The 19,291-nt window shown below is 37.1% G+C and overlaps 1 pseudogene; it reads right to left on the bottom strand.

The window, feature by feature from the left end:
- Nucleotides 1-347: 347 nt before the first annotated feature.
- LOC111012062 (disease resistance protein Roq1-like) lies at nt 348-19,291 on the bottom strand (annotated as a pseudogene).

Genomic DNA, 19,291 nt, shown 5'->3' with positions numbered 1-19,291 from the left:
GTTCACCAACTCTTTCAAACTCTCTGATTTTTTCTTCACATACTTGCTTCAAACACATCAAAGAAATCATATTTATGACTTCATATAAAGAACTAGATCGTGCAATATATAACTCTATACTATGAATCCACCATTAATATATCTTAAAAACATAAATGCATGAATGTACTTAATTAATTTCTCGTTAGTGTTATGTGTCATTAATTCGTGTATATGTATCACATATCTAAGGTAATTAAATCATGCTTACTCCTCTGGCTCGAAATTAATTTATATCACAATGTCATATTGGTGAACTTCAATAAAATGTTCCAAATACCTTCCAATTTTAGGATACCTTCAAGACCTCAGCCAGCAAGTTTTAAAGTTGTGCGACCCTTGCAACTTTTAATTGATGATAAGCTTTTGAGACTGATACAACATCTTAGATCCAGTAAAGCTAAATGATTGAGACTGTTGATTGAATCATCAATCCTCCACAATCTTGTGCAATTACGTAGAACCAAACTTTCAAGGTTCGTGACCCCATTGAAATTAGGGGTCTGGCGTAAATTTTTTGAATCTCTAACATCGATTACCTTCAGTTTCTTAAACTCCTATAACAAAATAAATAATTTAATCTTTTGACACACATTAGTACTTTATGTGAAAGATAGAGAAACAAAATTGAATGGACTAAGTACCTTTGATCCTTTCCAAAATTGTGTAGTTTGACCAACGAGCAAAAGTAGCTCAAATAAATATGGTGATTTAAAATTTTGTGGCAAATAATACGAAGGATAGCCATGCCATCGGAGTGATCGCAAATGGTGTGAGAGATAATTTAACTTTCCACACTAAGCTTCACATTATTGTCCATTTCCAATATTCTTAAACATGTCATTTCTTTAAGAAGGCTAGCATCCAACACTAGTTCATGTTGCTCCTCTTTCGTGTCCAAGACTATGCCTTTAATGTGTTTTACTCCCTGAAAAAATTATAGCGAAAATAAACTACAATAATGTCAAGAAAGTAGAGAAAATATATATAGTGTAATTCAAAACATATATTTCTAACATATATGTTGTTCAGCCAATACATTGAAGGCATCTTCTTGAAGCCAAATCCTGCTTCGTTGGGGAGCTTCACGTTCAATTTGTTGACCCATAGCTCGAATGAAGTTGGGTATAAATACTATGTCGTCACACTTAATTTCAATAAGACATCTATCACACAACAATATTGTAATTCACTCGAATGAAGTTGGGTATAAATACTATGTCGTCACACTTAATTTCAATAAGACATCTATCACACAACAATATTGTAATTCACTGTGGGGACTATAACCTAAACTCCCAAGTATTTCAATCACTTTATGTCTCCTCTTTCCATTGAAGAAACATGCTAAATCAAGAAAAGTTTGTTGACTTGTTTCTAATTTATCAAAATTTATCTTTAATATATTAAATAAACGTTTATTCTCAATGTCAATGAGACTCTTCAATTCTTCTTTCCATACATCTATACCTTGACCATACAAAAATGACCCAATTTGTTCCAAAGCTAGTGGATGTCCTTTGACCTTTTCAACAATCTCCTCGGTAATTAGATATATAAAATTGTTGTCTGGGTAGTTATCTCCAAATGCATGTTTGCAAAAGAGTGAGAATGCACTCTCACGATCAAGTAACTCTACATTGTATTCTAGTATATTTTACCTTGATAATTGGGTTGACGAAGAACATCCCTATTTCTAGTTGTAATAATGATTTGGCTCTTTGAACCAAACCAGTCAAAATTTCCGGCTAATTTTTCTAATTGTCTTTTCTCATAAATCCCATCAAGAACAATAAGAACCTTTTTACTGCTCAAATGATATTTGATCTTGTTTGCTCCTTCATTCTCATCCACTATTTTAATGTCCTCCTTTTGAAGAAGTTGAGAAAGAAGGTGACGTTGCAACGATACCAAACTTAAACTTTGTTCATGAATGCGAAGAAAGCAACGATTTTTCCCAAATTTACGTGCAACCTTGTCATAATAAACTTCAGCGATGGTCGTTTTACCCATACCACCCATCCCTATTATCCCTACAAACTGTACGTTGTTCGATTCAAAACTAATGAGCATATCCATGGAGCACAAACGACGCTCAATATCAACTAAGTTGTTGAGTTTGTTAGGAGCTACTAATGGATAATGCAACATATCAAATACTTGCTTTGTGATTTTGTCGATGCTAGCTACTTCAACATTGCATATCCAATAGTATCAAAGTTAATTGTCAAAATTGAAATGTGCAAAATTGATGGTATTCTATGTGTTTTTATAGACATATTCAATGGTTATTACATGTAGAAGAAATAAACAGTAAATTATTAGAAGAGAGAAACACTTGAAAAGACTTCTATAAGAGAATAGACAGATAGAACCTTGTGAAAGAAGGTTTTCTCACTTTCTCTCTAACTTCATTTCAGTTTTCTCACTTTTTCTAACTTCTCATTCCCCGCACTTGCCTAATATATGGGACATGCCTCCTATTTATAGATGAGGCCTAATTAAAATGTACTTTTCTAGCCCCTTGAACCTTACATGTTCTAAATATGACTTTTGTAAAACTAACCAAATCTAAAGGAATTTTATAATTACTTGACGTTTAAGAAACATATTGAATGGTCAATATATTCCTAGAGCTTTTTGGGATATTTATTCACTACTTCCTATATGTTTCTAGAAATGATTAATGTGGCATTTTTAAGAAAAATATCGTTGAAACAGACTTTAGACCAACAGATCTTGCCTCTAATGAGAGCAGACTTGTCTTCCATGAACCGATTGTTAATGACAGTTTGCCCTTCATTGTGCTAGATTATTCTTTAACCAATAATGAGTCCCTAAAATTGAGACCATCTAACCTTGCTAACCCCTTAATATTTCTTAGACTCTCATAAATCACAAGATTGGAGCATTCAACTTCATTGAGAGCAGACTTATAGTTACGACTTTTGATGCTTGATTACCTCTTTTCTTTGTTTAATATATAGGCATGTACTAATAGCTTATTATATTAAGAAGTTATTATAATTGTCCAAGATTGCTAGTAATGGGTGATATTTCCTTTTTTTTTTTGGTTCCTTTTTGTGCCATGTGAGGAGGATTTTCTTCCAGTTGTTAGATCAAGAAATTTGTAGTATTTTTCATTTTTCATGGTACCAAAGCCTTCAATTGAATGAACATTTTTCTAATCAAGCTAAGTCTGAATCACTCATACCAATGTTGATGCAAAATCTGCAAAGGCACGGAGGACGACCTGGGAGGTCGGCTGGCAACACTTGGAGTATTCTTCAGAGATACTTGCAAAACAGGTAAGCGACTCCGACGCCCAAGTTAGTAGTAATCCGAGCTCAACAGATCAGCATCAGACAGATTTTAATACCTTAGTGGGTGGAGTGGAGGTGTATTTATAGGGATTTGAGGAGTAGTTACCCATCCCATCGAGGTATTTCACTGCTTTAGGGTCAGGTGACCTGCTATGGACCGTTGGTCCGTGTTGGTCTCTGGATTTATCCTTGCCTTGGAGCATAAAACTTGGAAGGTTCTCATCCGCGTCTAAGTAACTGGGGCGGACCTCTGAGGTCGACCTATGATCCTTCGAGAACAGCTCGACCTAGGACAACTTGCCCTCCAATATTGAACTAACGATGGAACCGCATGACGTCAAAGCTTGTCCTTTAGGATCTCGACCATGGATGAGCTTAGGAGCTCTTCTATAGATGAGCTTAATAGCTCTTCCTATATTGATTTAGGATATCTTCCGCGGATGAGCTTAGGAGCTCTTCCTAGATAGACTTAGGATATCTCCTGTAGACGAGCTTATGAGCTCTTCTGTAGATAAGCTTAAGAACTCTTCCTATATGGACTTAAGATATCTTCTGTAGATGAGCTTAGGAGCTCTTCCATAGACGAGCTTAGGAGCTCTTCCTAGATGGACTTAAGATATCTTCCGTGGATGAGCTTAAGAGATCTTCCTAAATGGACTTAAGAGCTCGGTCGTGGATGAGCTTAAGAGCTCTTCTTAGATGGACTTAAGAGCTCGACCGTAGATGAGCTGATGAGGTTGGCCGTAGATGATCTCGCCACGTGGTAGGTCGCCCCAACATTTGCCCCCACTTTGATAAGTTTGGAATCTAACTTGTCAAAGGACTGTTTTGTAGGTCATGCCGACACGTTGCGAGATAGGTGTTTAGTTTATGCTTCAATATGCCCTTATTTGGATCATTGTGAATGTCGTTCTGAAAGTTCTCCCTTACGCCCTTGTGGAGGTCATCTTTTTAGAAGATATCGAACCTTGATGAAGATCTCTTTGAGGAGCTTGACCTTGAACCTTGGTGAAGGTATTACTTTGAGAAGCTATCTTTGACCTTGGTGTAGGTCATTTTCGTTCTAAGGTCTGACCGTCGGGAGCTGTGCCAATTTGAATATGTTTGGTCAAGTTCATAGGTTTCCACAGCTCATTATTTATGTAGATCGGCTCCTTAAACAGTGATTCACGAAGGTCACTTCATGGATGTTTACCTTTTTAAGTTGGCAGCTCATCCTTGAGGTAGGGCTTAGCCTACTAATGGGGTCTTTTTCTTTGGGCTTTGATAACCTATTTTGTGGGAGCTCACCACCAAGACCAAGGTAGTGAGGCTGACGTGAGCTATTTGGTAGGAAGTCGTGATTGACGTCATTTTGAGCTGTCTGGTGGGAGCTCATCGTTGCGATCGAAGTGAGCTATATGGTGGGAGCTCTTGATTGAGATCATCGTGAGCTATCCATTGGGAACTCATCATTGAAGTTGTTGTGAGTTGTTTGGCGAAAGCTCATTCTTGGGAGCTCGTCATTAAGGTTGTTGGGAGCTCATGCTTAAGAGAGTCATCAACGAGGGGAAGGTCATCCTCGATTATGAGGTCTTCCTCTTGGAGTTGTCTTCTTTGAGAGAAAATCATCGTCATGAGGTAATTCTCTTGGAGTAAGTCTCCCTTGAGAGACTTGTCGTTATCGAGGGGAAGATCATTCTCGATTATGAGGTCTTCCTTTTGGAGTAGGTCTCCTTTGGGAGAGTCATCGTCGAAGGTAAAGTCATCCTCGACTATGAGGTATTCCTCTTACAATAGGTCTCCCTTGAGAGAGTTTTCGTTGAGGGGAAGTTCTTCCTCTTGCAGTAGGTCTCCTTTGAGAGACTTGTCGTCAAGAGGAAGGTCATCCTCGATTGGAGGTATTCCTCTTGGAGTAGGTCTCCCTTGGGAGAGGTCGTCGAAGGGAAAGTCATCCTTGACTATGAGGTCTTCCTCTTACAATAGGTCTCCTTTGAGAGACTTGTCGTCGAGAGGAAGGTCATCCTCGACTACGAGGTATTCCTTTTGGAGTAGGTCTCCCTTGGGAGAGGTTGTCGAAGGGAAAGTCATCCTTGACTATGAGGTCTTCGTCTTACAATAGGTCTCCCTTGGGAGATTTGTCGTCGAGGGGAAGGTCATCCTCGACTAGGAGGTATTCCTCTTGCAGTAGGTTTCCCTTGAAAGAGTCGTTGTCGAGGGGAAGGTCATCCTCGATTATGAGCTCTTCCTCTTGAAGTAGATCTTCCTTGAGCGAAGATTGTTATGAGGAGCATATCTTCCTCGAGGGGAAGGTCATCATTCGGAGAAGACTTGAAAAGGAAGATCTTGTGGCAGTGGAAGACCTTGAAGAGATTTGAAGGTCCACCCAGTTGTCGGGAATACTACAACTTCGAGAAACTGTGTGAGTCATAGCTTGATCTCGGTAGGAATGACTTAAAATGTCGTTCCCACAGACGACGCCAACTGTTGATGCAAAAATCTGCCAAGGCAAAGAGGACGACCTGGGAGGTCGGCTAGCAACACTTGGAGTATTCTTCAAAGGTACTTGCAAAACATGTAGGCCACTCTGACGCCCGATTTAGTAGTAATCTAAGCTTAACAGATCAGCGTCAGACAGATTTTCATACCTTAATGGGTGGAGTGGAGGTGTATTTATAGGGATTTGAGGAGTAGTTACCCATCCCATCGAGGTATTTCACTGCTTTGGGGTCAAGTGACCTGCTATGGAACGTTGGTCCGTGTTGGTCTTTGGATTTATCCTTGCCTTGGAGCATAAAACTTGGAAGGTTCTCATCCGCGTCTAAGTAACTGGGGCGGACCTCTGAGGTCGACCTATGATCCTTCGAGAATAGCTCGGCCTAGGACAACTTGCCCTCCAATATTGAACTAACGATGGAACCGCATGACGTCAAAGCTTGTCCTTTAGGATCTCGGCCATGGATGAGCTTAGAAGCTCTTGTATAGATGAGCTTAGTAGCTCTTTCTAGATGGACTTAGGATATCTTCTGTAGACGAGCTTAGGAGCTGTTCGTAGATAAGCTTAAGAACTCTTCCTAAATGAACTTAGGATATCTTCTGTAGATGAGCTTAAAAGCTTTTCCATAGACAAGCTTAGGAGCTCTTCCTAGATGGACTTAGAATATCTTCCGTGGATGAGCTTAAGAGCTCTTCCTAAATGGACTTAAGAGCTCGACCGTGGATGAGCTTAAGAGTTCTTCCTAGATGGACTTAAGAGCTCGGCCATAGATAAGCTGATGAGGTCGACCGTGGATGATCTCGCCATGTGCTAGGTCATATTTTTGCTCCCAACAACCAAAATTGAGACAAGGTCACAATCCAAACTTTTCACTAGTGTTCTAGCCTAATATTCTTCAAACTCAACTCAAAAAAATATCTTATAGGAAGGTCTCAATTGTTGCCCCTCATTCGAACTATGGGTGTGGAACAACATTGTTATTAAGATCAACCACTAGGAGAATATGTTTAAATAGCAAGGGAGAAAAAATAATCAATCCAAAATGCAGTACTCGGAACAATAACGCTGGCTTACTCACATCATATGGCTACTCGAAATCATCACTGAAGAAGTACTTAGCATTCTTGAAAACTCAGATACCTCACATAAAGTATGAAAATGTTTGGAAGAACAACTTCTTTCTATAAAGAAACAAAACAAACTTCACCTTAAAGAAGCTCTAGTCAACATGAGAAAACGAAATCTCAATCTTGAGGAATTTCTAAGGAAGTTAAAGGCTTTTTCGACAAATTGGTTACTCTGAAGAAACTCTTAGATGACACGACCACGTTGTTCACTCAGCCAAGGACTAGGAAACAAATATGAGAACTTTAGAGTGGTTATGGTGTCTAAAGCTTCTTACCCATCCTATAATCGATTTGTGATGGCCTTAGAATCATGATCTAATCCTCACATCAGAGTCAACAGAATAAGAAAACTCACAGCCTAGATCAAACTAGAGAACTAAATGTCGATCAACACGTCAACATGTCACTAGCGCGACGTGTCGAGAGGGTCAACATTGACATAGGGGGGAAAAAGTCGTGGACATGTCGAGGAAATGTCGACTAAAATGTCGTTCCTTTTACTTATAATCTAAAAATTGATTTTTTTTTTAAATAATTTGTAAAGATTTGCTTACTAGTGATGTCCACAGATATTTCAGTTAAATAATTTAAAAAGATAAGTCCAGCTTGTTTGGGTGAGATACTATGAATTGATTTTTTTTTCTAAATAATTTGAAACCGACTTTTAAGGAGGTTTGCCTATTCAAATTTGGGATTATTTCTTCTTAAGGTTATGTATGTTTATTTTAATTAAAAGAAAAGATCGTCTTTGGTATTAGTTAAGTTATATCACTACCATTTGTATATAATAAATTTTATTTTTCAAATTTTATACAATTATTTCATCCTTTATATCTATTGATATTTCACATATATTGTTTAATTATATAATAAATATTAGATTGAATTAGAAACTATCAATAAAAAGTAACAATAGATTTAATTTACTATACATGATTTTGTTTCAACGTTATCGTTGCTTCCACATTTCTATAATTATATTACCAATATATTTAGATATGATGGTCAAAGTGATCAATTATGGGCTAATTAAGGTACAATTAAGTCTTATTTACGAAATCGAAAAATTTGAATCAATATCCACAATTTCCGTGATTTTTCCCAAAATTTCCGTCAACATCGACATGTCCATAAAATTGGGATCCATTTCGATCAACATCTACATTTCAAACCTTGGATCAAACCAAACCTTTAATACTCAAAGAGGAAAATTTAGTGGAAGAGTGAGGAACTATAGTCCAAGAGAAAAAGGTAATTGTCAAGGACATCCTCACTATAATCAATCCTTTCTCTAAATCAATTTTCACAAAGGAATCTCAACATCAAAGAAACATAAAGCATTAAAGCCAGCTACGGTTATATTCTCAAGGAGTCAACTCTTCAATGCCAAATTGGTGACAAGTTCAACCACTCTACTCTATAATGCTGGAAGAGATTTGAACACACTTATGAAGTCGAGGAAATTCCAAAACGACTTGGCTAATCTATAGTTTAATGAAGTGACTACTGCATACCTCACTATTTTTGCTGATTCTAGTACATGTAGTAAACAATCTTGATAAGCTTCCTATGTCAACCCTTATTATGGTCCGGAAAATTAATGTAGAAGATGGCAAGGATCTAAACATTTTACACACTGGTCAGTGCATATGATGACTTAGTTACTAAAGAATATTCCACCGTAGAAGGGATGGACTATATGATAAGACCTTTAGTCCAGTAGTTAAGCCACCTACAATTATGACTAATTATTGCACGTGTTATCACTTTTAGATGGAATTTGAGATAAGTTGACGTCAATAATGCCTTCCTTCATGGTTACCTTAAATTTGCTTTAAAAGATCTTGGATCACCACACTATGTCATTGAGATAGAAGTTATAACCACACCTTCAATGATCACTCTATCTCATGAGAAATATGCTAATGATATCCTCATCAAGACCAAAATGTTGTAACCAGCTCATCTTACCACTCATATGTGCCACAACCTCTGAAGCACCAAGCAACTATGACAACATTGATCCCATTAATACATCAAGATACACTAAGGTATAGAATAATTTTTCACAATACCTGCTCTCTAAATCTATATGCATTAAGTTATGCAGATTGGGCTGGATGTTGCGACATTAGAAATAGTATCTCGGGTTCATGCTTCTCTTTAGGCTCAAATTGTATATCTCATAACTCAAATAAACGAACCACGATGGGAAGATGAAGCTCTGAAATGGATTATTTTGTCATGGTCGCAACCAATGCAAGCCTCACATGGATTATGTTTCTTCTTAAAGACATTGGGATTACCATGATCAATCCTCCTAACTCCTTAGTGATAACAAAAGCACTTTACAAATGACCAAGAACCCTGTCTTTCATTGAAGAACGAAACAAAGAGAAATATACTACCACTTTGCTAAGAAAAAGTTAAACTTGGACATCTAATTACAAAATATATGTCATCCCCACGACAAGGTGCTGACATATTAACAAGAAATACTATTTAAAGTGCGCTCCAAGGAGCTTAAATGATGGTTTGATCCGAGTCGAGACTGATGTATTGAGGGATATTGGGATTAGAAGCAAACTAGAAGCATAGGAGATTAAGTACATTTTAAGGAAGTATGTTGAATTAGACTATAAACTAGTAGATTTTCCTCCAATGGCTGTAGAGTTTTCCATGAAGTATGCATCAATGACAATTTGCTCAATATTCACTATGACCGCATTATGTTGGATTATTCTTCAACCAATAAGTCGATATATTAGATGTACAAGTAGATAATGTTCCAATAACAACCTAAATGGTCTATAAAGATAAAGTTAGGTATCTTATCCTGGTAACACTATGGATACGACCTGCTTTGTAATAGTTACAAACGACTTTATCCAGGTCATTTATGTGGAGGCATGTGAGTGGGGGTATCATATACAATGAGTTTCTATAAGATCAGACTACGAAATTATTAATCTTTAGTTATAACACTGTAAACTAACAATAAATATTTCATAGGATGACCACGTAACTCGATCTTAATCCTAGTGAGTTATCGACTACTGGCTATAAGAGATCGTCCTTTGATTTGTATGGGTGAGAGTGGTCTGGATAGCCGACTGAATAATCCTACCATTTTGGGGACGATACCGACCCAGTTGGGAACATAACTACGCAAGATGGAATTCACTCATTCTCGACTTTAGGGTAAGTAGATGAATGTTCCCTCAAATGCTAACTCTGAGACTTGAACAAGGGGCCCAACCCTCTCACTAGCCCGAGATAGACTTCTATTTAATGGTTGGACCAAAAACAGGTTGTTCATTGGAGGAGCAGTGGTATTTAAGATTCAAGATGTAACTCAAAGGTAAAACGGTAATTTAACCCTACTGACGTTACGAACACTCGTGAAGGATTGACTTGCTGTCAATGGTAAATTTTTGTGGACACGAAATATTCTGTACTGAGAGAGTGCAGCTGCGAATCTTTAGTGAGATGATCTGCAGTTAATGAATGTTGGTTAATTTGGTTAGTGAGTTCAATCCATTAAGCTCGTATCGTTTAAGCTTCTAATCTGTAGGTCCATTAAGTCTCATTCCTAGCTCACAACGAATAAAATGAGGATCAAGATTCATGAAAAATTAAAATGTTCAAATTACATATCAGAGAATGTATATGATGTATATAATGATTCAAATAATAATATGAACTGGATTTATATCAAAACTGTAGATTATACCAGAGAGATGCATTTGAATACGATTCAAATATATAGTTTTAATTAAATATATGATATTTAATTAAAGGTTAAATAATTAATTGTTAATTATTTATTTAATTAATATTTTGATTTAATGAAATAATTATTAATTAGATTAATAATTATTTAATTAAATTTATTAAATTAATAGATTAATAATTAATAATTAAATTTAATTAAATTATTAATTAATTTATTAATTACATTAAAACCAAATCCCCAGCAAAATTGCACGGCAGTGGTGAGGTGGTAACATGGGGAATTACCCCACGTCACTCTTCGTTAAAATTTAGAACATGCTCTACTACTTCACCTGCAAAAGAAAGTTACAGAACTCTCTCAAATTCTATCATTTTCTCAATTCCCTGTTATTGGTTCCCACAAACCGATCCCCACCAAAAGACTTAGCAAGGAAGATCAATTGGTGGTGTCTATATTGACTTAAAATTAGTTTTTCGAAGGTAAGAAAAACTCATTCCCGTGTTTTTACTTTTCTATGTTTTTAATTTCAAAAGGAAAATCCAAAATCACATGTTATCGGTCGCTTTCACTCGAGATCCACATCCCTTCAATTTGTACCTGAGCACAGTTTACGTTCTGATTATTTCCTCTTGAAATTACACATTTTATGGTCAGTTTCTGCATTTTGAATGTATAGATTTTGCTTAATTGGATGTTTTCGAATTTTGGCATCGTAGTTGCAATTTTACTTGATCTGATCATGTAAGGGCCCGTTATTTTGGGTATTTAATGTTGCTATCAAGTCTGTAATTCCGTGTCAATCGATTGTCGTTCGTGAGAACAGATTTGGGTGACTTTTCTTCAGCTTTTAGAAAAATAAGTTGCAGACACGAGGCAGAGTGTTGAAACGTTGTCACTAGCATCTCGATACTGTCCCCAGTACATACGCGTCCATCAGGCATCATAGCGTTGAGACATTGTCATAAGCGTCTCAATGGTGTCTTGGTGCTGCCCCTGAAAGTCTTGGGTTCAAGGTTCCAGAGACCTTTTTTTTCCTGTAATTTTTTAAAATTAAATTAATATAAATTAATTTAATTGTTTCATAGGATGCCAAAATTCGGTCCAGTTTTTGCTATTTAACTATTATGCATTTTTAAATGTATGTTTATTTAAATATATATGTTGCATAAAGCATGCCATATAGATTAAAATCCGATCATAGGTTAAAGTATGATCATGCATTTTATTAATATAAGTGTCATATTATATGAAACATGACATATTTCATTTATAATTAATGTAAATGTCCTGTGAATTACATTGAAAAATAAGCCGGCCTGACATTTCTTTAGTAAATATAATTATTATATTTATTAAATGTCATTTGATGCAAGCGGACAAGTTTTAATTATGTGTACATAATTGTTATATATATGTTTAGTAAAAGTTAGTATTGCATGCATAAGGTTAATTAATTAGTTTTAAAAGAGGTTTTAAAATTAATTAATTAAACTTTACGTTAAGTTTTTTTTCCTAATAAGATTATAGTTTTTCTTTAAAAGAAAAAACTTAATATAAAATATTGCCCATAAGGGAAGGTCTTAAGAAGGTTTTGTCTTGGTTAAGGTATTTAAGCTGATCGTAAGGGAACACTTCTACCTGAGAACCAACTTGGGGTTTGAATTAGTCAATATTTTATAAAGCATGCGATAATGTATTTAATTTGTTAAGCATGCGATAATGTGCTAAAACAGTATGGTAAAACTAACCAGTATAAAAGTTATATTGGGCCAATAGATTTAAGAAAATTAACTTAGCCAAATTGTCCTAAATAATAAACCCTAGGTTATAAAATACTTAGTGGGAGAAAAAGAGAATATGTAATATACTAGGTATATTTTTGATATACAAGATATATATGACATGTCATTTTCTCTCACGTTCTCCGTAAAGTTCATACTGGGATGGAAAAGATAGAAAATCAATAGAACGATGTTAAGTAGAAAAACTTATTAGAGATCCATGCTCGACCTCGTGGTGCGTTGGGAGCATCCTCCCTTCGGAAGGTAATTGCATGGGACAATATCATCGTGAATGTAGAAAGTATTTAAAGTAAGTGGGAGAAGGACGTATGACAATATATCCTATGGTCTTCTTCATTAGTTTGCAACGGTAGGTTTCATGCTCGGCCTTGTGGTGCCCTAGGAGCATCCTCCCTTCGGAAGATGTTTGCATGAAATCGTTGTCAAGGCAAACTCCAGAGATGGATATGATTCTTCAATTTTTGCATTAATATTGTCCTACCTTTCAATGGGCGTGTTCGGGCGGAATTTTAGGATCTAAAATGAAAGTTGCCACACTTATAAGAAATTATTAAGGTAATCAATTATTTCTGGAATAAATAAATGGTAACTAAATCATTATAAGAATAAGAGTTATTCTGGTGTAGTGTTTAGTTGAGATTGTCTCAATTCAATGAAGGAGTAACTGACTACCCTTCGGTGGCTATTATTCTAAATCACCGAAAGTCTTGGGTTTGATTCAGTGAAGGAGCCTCAAACCCAAGACCTTCAGGAACAACAGGACAATGTTGAGACGCTTGTGACAGCGTCCCAACACTACAGTGCCTGATGCATGCGCGTACGCTGGGGACAGCCTCAACGTTGTGACGTCCCAACGAGATTTTTCCAGCTGCTCCTCCGCATCTCAACACTCCACCTCGAGTCTGCAACTTCTTCTTCAAAAAATCGTAGAAAAGTCACCCAAATATGCTCCCACGAATGACAATCGATCGACAAGAACTTACAGACTTGATAGCAACATTAAATGCCCAAAACAATTGGCCCTTACATGATCAAAACAAGTAAAATTGCAACTACGATGCCAAAATTCGAAAACATCCAATTAAGCAAAACTCATACATTCAAAATGCAGAAACCCATTATAAATCTATGTAATTTCAAAAGGAAAAAAATCAGAATTTAAGTCGTGCTCTGATACCAATTGAAAGGATGTGAATCCCGAGCGAAGCGGTAAAACGTGTTCTTAGATTTTCCATTTGAATTAAAAACACAGAAAAGTAAATATTGGGAAATGAATTTTTCTTACCTTTGAAGAACTCTTTCTAAATCGGTATAGAGACAACCTATTGATCTTCCTCACTAAGTCTCTTGGGTTTGATGTCGAGCTGAGTTAGGAGTACCCTTGTCGGACAATTTTTACTGCCATAGACTGGTCCCTAGAGTAATTACCACACACGCCTACATGGACCTCTCGCATAACATAATCAGCTTCTTGTAAGTTGAGGCATCTGAGAAGAGGTAGGGAAAACCCTCGCTTCTAGAGCTTTCCATCTCTCAAAATGTAGTGAACTGCCTTATGACCAAGCTTCCTCGCCCTAGCTTGGTTTTGAGGTACCTTGTCTTTTAGAGATTCCACTATGAGATCCATCCAAGTAGGTTGATGAGCTTCAACGTAAAAGGATCGAATCTCGCAGAGAAAGCGCGTGAATGCATGTGCTTCGATCTTGCTCTGGAAATACAATAAAGAAAAGACATAAGCATTATTAAAAGGAAGTAGTGAAACATACCTTCGAAGACACTTCTTCAATGTAGACACCAATGCCACCAAAAAGTCTTCCTTGCTATCCTCTGGATATTAAGAACTCAGTTTTTGGGAGCCGTCTTAAAACTGAGAGGGATATCTAGAGATTGAAAGAGTGGTTTCTCGTTTAGAGTTTTGGGAAACTCATTCAACCATAAAAAACAAGGGTAGCACCGATGGATCCACGAAGGGACAAGGGGGACACATGCCGTCCCCCCAGATTTTTAATATAGGTAATAATAGTACACCATTTTAATTAAAAGTCACCTTGGTTTGCTGGCTTTCATCCGTGAAGTTTTAATAAATTTAATATCACAATCCTAAAGTGTTATAATTTTTATTTTGTATTCAATTTCTACATTAGTTATAGTAATTTTTAAAAAATTTCTAACATAAATATAATTCAACTGTAAAAGACATGTTGCTCATTGCCGAGAGGTTGGAGGTTCAATCGATTTCCACATTAGTTATACTAAAAAAACAAAAGGAAAAATTTTAAGCAAAACAAATTACGAAACAAAAAACTCACTAACTTAGTAAAAATCAAGTTTCTCAAGTAATTTTGATTAATGCACAAAATCTACTATTTAATAACTCTTCTAGAACTTATAAATTTAAGTTAAAAATGAAACTCTATATTTGTTTTTGTTTAAATGCTTCCATATTTTGTAACTCATTTGACACGCATAAGAATTTTTTTCCAAAAATTTTTCAAATGGAAATTTATCGAAGGGTAAAATTTGCAGCACACGTCGCTTAAGTTATATGTATTTGTGTCCCCATGACACAGAATCCTATATCCGCCACTGGAGGGAGATCCTCCCTTTTATAAGGAAGGAAGAGTGAAGGGGAAGTCACCACTTCCCCACTCACCACCTCCCCCACCATTAGTAGGAAAGCCTCTCCCAGCTCCACAAAAAAAAATGAAGGAAAAACCTCCCACTTCCCTACAGGTTTTTCCTCCATTTATTTTATTTTTATTTAATTTAATTTAATTTAATTTAATCTAATTTAATTTAACCAAATTAACGTATCCCATTATTTAATTAAATCATATTTAATTAATTTAAATTTAAATTAATCAACCATATTATAATCAAATTCTAATATCTATCTCTCTCATAATTTTGAATCCAATTCCAAATTAACTTTATATTACAATGTATCAACATACATTATGTTAATTGCATCTCATACAATTAACTTTAATTCCCTTTGACAAATTTGAACCATTCAAATTCTTTTCAAGACTAAATGTTCTTAACTATCCTTTACGAGTTAGCAAGGAAACCTAATGACCTACAGATCGAAAGTTTCAATGATATGAGATTAATTGGTTAAACTCATTAACCATATTAATTAACATTCGTTAACTGTAGTCACTCTATTAAAGACCCACAACTACACTCTTTTCACTGTAGAATATTTTGCGTCCATGGATTTTGACCATTATTAATAAGTCAATCCTTTATGAGTGTTCGTAACCACAACTGGGTCAAATTACCGTTTTATCTTTGTGTTACATCTTGGACCTTAAGTACCGCTGATCCTCTAATGAACAACCGATTTATGGTCCGACCAATAACCGGAGGTCCCTCTCGAGCTAGTGAAAGGGTGAGAAGTGAATTTCATCTTGTGAAGTTATGTTCCCAACTCCCCACTCAGTCTCGTTCCCAAAATTTTAGGAATATTGAGTTGGCGACTCGGACCACTCGAGCCCTAACAGGCAAGAGTCCATACCTCACTCAGGATTGAGATCAAGTTACTTGGTCATCCCATTGAAATATTAATCTATTAGCTAATGGTGTTATAGTTAAAAATTAATTATTTCGCGGTCTGGTCTTGTACAAACTCGTTGTATAGGATACCTCCACACGAATGACCTGGATCAAGACATTTGTAACTATTACACAGTGGTCGTATCCATAGTGTTACCAGAATAAGGTACCCAACGTTACCCATATACTATAGACCCTTTAGGTTATTACTGGAACATTATCCACCTCTATATCGAATATATAATGTATATCAAATATATACGATGTATATTAATTATATACTGTATATCTGTTATATACTGTTCCACTTACATGACATAACCTCGGATGTTAGTTTATTGGATTTGGGTTAATGCAATTCTAAATGAAACACCAATAACAACTTTATTGAATAAATATTTGTTTTATGTTTACAAACCACGAGTTTAGGGCATGAAACCCAACACAACGTCCATTAGGTCGAGCTACAATATCGAAGGTGAATTAAGGATGTCAACTGGTACTAACCTGGCGAGGTCTATTTCATATGTAGGGGCCAACTTTGCTAGTGCATCTGCATTGGTGTTCTTGAATACTTGTTAGCTCGGCAAGCAGCGTCTTGACTTTGCTCAAATATTTCTCCATTTTGGGATCTTTTGCTTGATACTCCTTAGTGATTTTGTTCACAATGAGCTGCGAATCACTATAAATAAGTAGATGGCAAACTCCCAGGCTCCTCGCCATCTGCAGGCCGGTAAGGAGTGCTTCATACTCTGCCTCATTATTGGAAGCTCGAAAATTGAAGCGTAGTGCGTACTTAAGTTTCATCCCACCTGGGGCGCTCAACAAGGCTTATTGTCCTTCAGGCATGGAATTCATCTGTCTAAGGAACAATGTTCTAAGACATCTCAAAAAGTTAAGGATATGAGACGTATACCCTATGCTTCAACAGTGGGCAGTCTGATGTACGCTATGTTGTGCACTAGGCATGACATTTGCTATGTAGTAGGAATGGTCTGTAGGGATCAATCCAACGTAGGAATCATTGGACTGCTGTTAAGGGCATCCTCAAATATCTAAGGAGAACGAGGGACTACAAGCTCGTGTATGGCGCTAAGGATTTGATCCTTACAGGATGCACTGATTATGACTTCCAAACAGACAAGGATTCAAGGAAATCCACGTCGGTGTCAGTATTGACTCTTAATGGAGGAGCGGTAGTTTGGCGAAGCATCAAACAAGGATGCATTATTGACTCCACCATGGAGGCTGAGTATGTTGCAGCTTGTGAAGCAGCAAAAGAGGCAGTTTAGCTTAGAAAGTTCTTGACAGATTTGGAAGTCGTTCCAAACATGAACTTGCCCACACATTTTATTGTGATAACAGTGGTGCTGTGGCAAATTCTAAAGAACCTCAAAGCCACAAGAGAGGCAGATACATCGAAAGGAAGTACCACCTTATACGGGAGATAGTGAAACGAGGAGATGTGATCGTCACAAAGATCGCTTCGGAGCACTGATCCTTTTACGAAGGTGCTTACGGCTAAAGTGTTTGAGGGCCATCTAGAAAGTTTAGGTCTACGAGTTTTTTACGATTAGTTTAGGGCAAGGGGGAGAAATGTAATGGGTATAGTGTATGCCCTAGTTTACTGTATTTTCCCTTTGCCTTATGATAATGTACACCCCACTCGAGTTTAGTTCAAGTGGGAATTTGCTGGGTGTGTTGCCCTAAACTCGTAGTTTGTATTTATGTAGAAACAAATTTATATTCAATAAGGTTTTATTCAATAAATATGTTGTTGAATTCATAGCATTGCATTGTCCAAAATCCAATAAACTAAACATCCAGGGTTATTATCATATAACCGAGACAGTATATATACTAGGTATATATTTGATATATCCCTGATATACGATGTATATATTTGATATACTCCTGATATACGAGTGGATAATGTCCCGTGAATAACTGAAAGGGTCTATAGTATATGGATAAGGCTGGGTACCTTATCCTGGCAACACTATGGATACGGCCCACTTTGTAAATGTTACAGATGACTTGATCCAGGTCGTTCGTGTGGAGACATGCGAGTGGGGGTATCCTATATAATGAGTCTGTATAAGACCGGACCGCAAAATAGCGAATCTTTAGATGTAACACCGTTAACTAACAGATTGCTATTTCTTAGGATGACCAGACAACTCATTATCAATCCTGAGTGAGTTATGGACTCCTGCCCGTGAGGGCTCGTCCTTTCATCTGTATGGGTAAGAGTGGCCCAAGTCACCGAATTAACATTCCTACTATTTTAGGGACGAGACCGAGTGGGGAGTTGGGAACATAACTTCACAAGATGGAATTCACTCCTCCCCAATCTTAGGGGAGTAGATGAGTGTTCACTTAAATGCTGACCCCGGGACTTGAACAAGGGGCTTTACCCTCTCATTGGTCTGAGAGGGACTTCCGGTTATTGGTCGGACCATAACCGGGTTGTTCATTAATATTAAATGAAATTAATAAATCACTCCCTTGCTTAATTTTAGGGGAATGCGGGGTTATTGTTGAAACACAAAAAAACAGAGAAGGCATGAGATATATGAAACATAGTGTGACCCCAAGGCAATTTCTCTAGAAGAGATCTCTCTAGAGGTTTATTGGTGGTGTTCGGGAAATCGTTGAGGAACAGTTCTTCAAACGTAAGTTTTCCCCTGTATTTTATTTTTGCATATTTGGTTTTGTTTCTCAAAATTGATGAACGATGATCATCGCTTCCGCTGCGGGATTCACATGCCATCAATTGGTATCAGAGCGGTGTTGATGTTATGATTTTTTGGGAACAAAATCGGTGTTCTTGGTAGGTGTTTCCTTATTTTCGAAATATGGGTTTGCGGGTTGGAAATTTTCTGGTTTTTGGCACGTAAATAGCAATTTCCTTCTTGATTTGATCATGTAAGAGCCCGGTGTTTTGGGCATTGAGTTTCTGTATCGAGTCTGTAAATTCAGGTTGCTCGAAAGCTGTTCGTGATGTCGGATCGGGCGAAAAGTTGCAGAAAACAGCGAAAAAGATGAAGCAGACCACGCAGACAGCACCATGGCGCCATGCAGTAGCGCCATGGTGCTGCGGGGACAGCGAACAGTGCCACGGCACTGCATTGTAGTGCCGCGGCACTGTGCAGCACCATGGCGCCGTGCCTTAGCGCCGTGGCGCTGCCCTTAGGCGCCGAGGTGCTGTCCCGGGTGTTTTTGGACAT

The sequence above is a fragment of the Momordica charantia genome, assembly GCF_013281855.1.
Source record: "Momordica charantia cultivar OHB3-1 chromosome 11 unlocalized genomic scaffold, Mcharantia_2.0 BLBB01000011.1, whole genome shotgun sequence".
In the NCBI taxonomy this organism is placed as follows: Eukaryota; Viridiplantae; Streptophyta; class Magnoliopsida; order Cucurbitales; family Cucurbitaceae; genus Momordica; species Momordica charantia.
This window is presented reverse-complemented; position numbering and strand designations above follow the sequence as displayed.